Source organism: Pyxicephalus adspersus, chromosome Z, assembly GCF_032062135.1.
Source record: "Pyxicephalus adspersus chromosome Z, UCB_Pads_2.0, whole genome shotgun sequence".
Taxonomy (NCBI): Eukaryota; Metazoa; Chordata; class Amphibia; order Anura; family Pyxicephalidae; genus Pyxicephalus; species Pyxicephalus adspersus.
The window spans coordinates 81,976,535-81,981,832 of NC_092871.1; positions in this window are offsets into that span (position 1 = coordinate 81,976,535).

A 5,298-nucleotide genomic window follows, 5' to 3' on the forward strand; every position below is an offset into this window, starting at 1 on the left:
GATATATCCCCCCATGAAGATCCTTAAATCCTCCACTGCATCTCCCCACTAAAGAGATCAAATATCTCTGGGCCTTCCCCTTTCACCTCGTTTTTCAACTTAAAAATTAAACGTTCTCATTTATCAATTTCTTTGATGGGAATAAACTTCTTCTGGACCTTGGCTTCCTACACAACTTGCCTTCTGCCTCACACCAGAAGACGCCGCTCCAGCTCCTCTTTTTCCCCTGTGGAATACAATTAAAGCAGACCTAAACTAAAATGTTTATTATACATAAAAGGGTGGACAATTCTTATATGTAAAGCAAAAATATTATTATTATTACTTTTTCCTGCAGAACCCTTTTTTTTTATTGAGGGGCGAAGCTCTTCCCTCTTTGTCTTGATCGCTATGGCATGGAAGATGGATAACGGCGGGCCAGGACCCAATCCAAATACAGCTCCAAGGGGATTGAGGAATTCGAGAATAAGTAGGTAAGTGTGATTGTTTTTTCTTTAGCCTAATTTATCTTTAAGTGCTCTTCCAAATCATAAAAGTCCACTACAAGAGAAATCTCATCCCTCATGCCTACCAATGCACCTGGCTGCCTGTTGTTTGTAAAATGGGCTACCAATGCACCTGGTTGCCCTTTGCGCCTCATCTAGCCTACCAATGCATCTGGCTGGCCTTTGCTTCTTATCTAGCCTACCAATACACCTGGCATCACTTTGTTCCTAAACTGGACTTCCAATGAACCTGGTTGCCTTTTGCACCTCATCCAGCTCACCAATACACCTGGCTGGTCTTTGTTCCTCATCTGGGCTACTAATGCACCTGGCTGGTCTTTGTTCCTCATTTAGGCTACCAGTGCAGCTGGCTGCCCTTTGCTCCTCATCTGGTCTACCAATGCACCTGGCTGTCTTTTGCTCTTCATCTAGTCTCCCAATGCACCTGGCTGCGGTTTGCTCATTATCCAGTCTATTCTTTGTTACTCATCTAGGTTACCAATTCACCTGGCTACTTTTTGTTCCCCATTTGGTCTACTAATGGCCTTTGCTCCTTATCCAGCCGTTCAATGCACCTGTCTGCAATTTCCTCCTCATCTGGGCTACTAAAGGCCCCTGGCTGGCCATTGGTCCTTATCTAGCATACCAACACACCTAGCTGCTCTTTGTTTCTCATCTAGTCTACCAATGCACCTGGCTGCCTGATGTTCTTAAAATTGGCTACCACTGCACCTGGCTTCCATTTGTTCCTAAACTGGACTTCCAATGCACCTGTCTGTTCTTTGTTCCCCATCTGGGCTACTATTGCACCTGGCTGGCATTTGTTCCTCATTTAGGCTAGCAATGCACCTGAATGCTCTTTGTTCCACATCTGGGCTACACATGCACCTGGTTGCCTATTGCACCTCATCTAGCTTACCAATAAACCTGGCTGCCCTTTTTTTCCAAACTGAGGTACCAATGCACCTGGGTGCTCTTTATTCCTAAACTGGTCTACCAATGCACCTGGCTGTTCTTATTTACTCATCTGGGCTACCAATGAACCTGACTGCCTGTTACTTCTTTACTAGCCTACCAATGCACATGGCTGTCCTTTTCTTTCCATTCAGCCTACCAATGAACCTTGCTGCCCTTTGTTCCTAGGCTGCTTTTTTTTCCTTTGTCTGGACTACCAATGCACCTGGCTGTTTTTTTTTTTAAACTGGGCTACCAATGAATCTGGCTGCCAATTGCTCCCTCTTCAGCCTGGTTCCCATTGTACCACATTTATGCTACCAAGCCACCTGGCTGCCATTTGTTCTAAGAATGGGCTACCAATATATTTGGCTTCTATTTGTTCCTTAACTGGACATCCAATGTACCTGGCTGCCCTTTGTTTCTCATCTGGGCTACCAATACACCTGACTGATCTTTGCTACTCATCTAGCCTAGCAATGCATCTGGTTGTTCTTTGCACCTGATCTGGACTACCAATCCACCTGGCTGTTTCTTTCTTATCCAGCCTACCACCAATGCACCTGGCTGCTGTTTGTTCCTCATTTGGTCTACCAAAGCACCTGGCTGCCCGTTGCACCACATGTAGCCCACCAATGCACCTGTCTGCACTTTGTTCCTTATTTGGGCTACCAATGCACCTGGCTGCCACTTGCTCCTTATCTAGCCTACCAATGCACCTGTCTGCACTTTGTTCCTTATTTGGACTACCAATAAACCTGGCTAGTATTTGCTCCTTTTTTTAGCCTACCAATGCACTTGGCTGCCCTTATTCTTAAACTGAACTTCCAATGCACCTGGCGGCTCTATGCTACTCATTTAGCCTAGCAATGCACTTGTCTGTCCTTTGTTCCTAAAATGGGCTACCAATGCACCAGGCTTCCCTTTGCCCCTCATCCAGCCTACCAATGCATTGCTTGCTCTTTGGTTCTCATCTGTGCTACCAATGTACATGGCTGCCCTTCCTTCCTGATCTTGGCTATCAATCTACGTGGCTGCCTTTTGCTCCTTTTCAGCCTACCAATGCACCTGTCTGTCCTTTGTTCCTCATCTGGGCTACCAATGCACCTGGCTGGTCTTTGCTCATTTTTTTAGCCTACCAATGCACTTGGCTGCCGTTATTCTTAAACTGGGCTACCAATGCACCTGGCTGGTCTTTGCTTATTTTTTTAGCCTAGCAATGCACTTTACTGTCCTTTGTTCCTAAAATGGGCTACCAATGCACCAGGCTTCCCTTTGTTCCTCAAGCAGCCTACCAATGCGCATGGCTGTCCTTTATTCCTCATCTGGGCTATCAATGTGGCTGCCCTTTGCTCCTTTTTTTATCCTATCAATGCACCTGTCTGCCCTTTTCTCCTAGCAATACACCTGGCTGCTTTTTGTTCCTCTTCTGGGCTACCAACGAACCTGTCTACCCTTCCTAAACTGTATGTCCAATGCACCTGGCTGCCGTTTGCTCCTCATCCAGCCTACCAGTGCACCTGGCTATCTTTTGTTCCTCATCCGGGCTACCAATGCATCTGGCTGCCATTGTTCCTTATCTGATGTACCAATGCAACGGTCTGGCCTTTGCTTCTTATCTAGCCTACCAAAGTATTTGGCTGCTCTTTGTATCTCATCTGGGCTACCAACTTACCTGGCTGCTTTTTGTTTCTCATCTAGTCTACCAATGCACCTGGCTGCACTTTGTTACTTATCTAGCCTAGCTAAGCAAAAGGCTGCTTCTTACTTATCACCCAGGCTAGCAGTGCACTGGCTGCTTTTTTTTTAGCTTCTTTATTTGGTCTGCCAATACACCTGGCTGCCTGTTGCACCACATCTAGCCCACCAATGCACCTGTCTCCACTTTGTTCCACATCTGGGTTACCAATGCCCCTGGCTGCTTTGTGTTCCTTATTTGGGCTACCAATGCACCTGGCTGCCATTGCTCCTCATCTGGGTTACCAATGCACCTAGCTTCTCTTTGTTTCTCATCCAGTTTACCAATGCACCTGGCTTTTTTTTGTTTCTAAACTGGACTTCCAATGCACCTGGCTGCTCTTTGCTCCTCATCCAGCCTACCGATTCACATTTTGTTCTTTGGTTCTTACCTGGCACTTGCTTGCCCCTTGCTCATTTTTTGGCCTACCAATGCACCTGGCTTCCCTTTCTTAAACTGGGCTACCAATGCACCTGGCTGCTCTTTGCTACTCATTTATCCTACCAATGTACCTGACTGCCCTTTATTCCTAAACTGAACTAGCAATGCAGCTCTCTTCTCTTTGCTCCTTAATTAGGCTACCAATGCACCTGGCTTCTCTTTGCTTCCCATTGGAGCTACCAATGCACCTTGCTGTTCTTTCTTTATCTGGAATACCAATGCACCTGGCTGCTAATTGTTCCTCATCTGGACCATCAATGGACCTGGCTGTCCTTTCCTCCTTATCTAGCCTACCAATGCACCTGGCTACTCCTTGTTCTTTATCTGGGCTATCAATGCACCTTTCTGCTCTCTGTTTCTCATCTAGCCTACCAATACACCTGGCTGTCCTTTGCCCCTCATCTAGCCTACCAAAGCACCTGACTGCTTTTTGTTCCTCATCTATCTTACCAATGCACCTGGCTGCCCTATTTTTTCTAAACTGGGCTAGCAATGCAGCTTTTTTCTCTTTCCTCCTCATCTGGGCTACCAATGCCCACGGTTGCTTATTGTTATTTATCTGGGCTATTAACACACCTTGATGCTCTTTGTTTCTCATCTAGCCCACCAATGCACCTGGCTGTCCTTGGTTCCGCATCTGGGCTACCAATACATCTAGCTGTCCTTAGCTCCTCATCCAGCCTACCAATGCACCTGGCTGCTTTTTGTTATACATCAACTCTACCAATGCACCTGGTTGCCCATCATTCCTAAACTGAGCTAACAATGCATATATCTTCCCTTTGCTCCTTAATTAGGCTACCAATGCACCTGGCTGCCCGCTGCGCCTCATCTAGCTTAACAATGCACCTTGCTGCACTTTGATCCTAAACTGGACTACCAATAAACCTGGCTGCCCTTTGCTCCTCATCCAGTCTAGCAATGCCTCTGGTGGCTTTTTGCTCATTTCCAGCCTACCAATGCACCTGGCTGCTCTTTGTTTCTCATCTGGGCTACCAATTCTCCTGGCTGCATGTTTCCCATTTGTCCTATCAATGCACCTTGCCTTCCCTTTGTTCCTAAACTGGGCTACCAATGCACTTTTCTGCCCTTTGTTTCTCATTTGGGCTACCAATACACCTGGCTGTTTTTTGTGCTTCATTTTGCCTACCAATGAACTTGACTTTTCTTGTTTCCTAAAACTGGGGTAGCAATTAACCCTGCTGCCCTTTGCTTTTTATCTGGGCAGACAAGCCACCTGGCTGCTCTTCTTTTCTCATCTACTAATGCACCTGCCTGTCCTTTGTATGTATTATATATATATGTATTATACATGCTACTGTACAGGTATAATACAGGTTTTATTTTTATGCACTCTTGTTTTAAGATTTTTTTTTTTTTAAATTAATTCAATTTATTAAATATTGGACATATTTCGGTGAGTTATGCCTAAGAATTATGTTATATTCATGTATATATATAGTTAGGTCCATAAATATTAGGACAGAGTCAAATTTTTTCTAATTTGGGTTCTGTACATTACCAGAATTCATTTTAAATGAAACAACTCTGAGGCAGTTGAACTGCAGACTTTCAGCTTGAATTCAGTGGGTTGAACAAAAAGATTGCATAAAATTGTGACGAAATAAAGCCTTTTTTTTTTTTTTTTTTATACAATCACTTTATTTCAGGGGCTCAAAA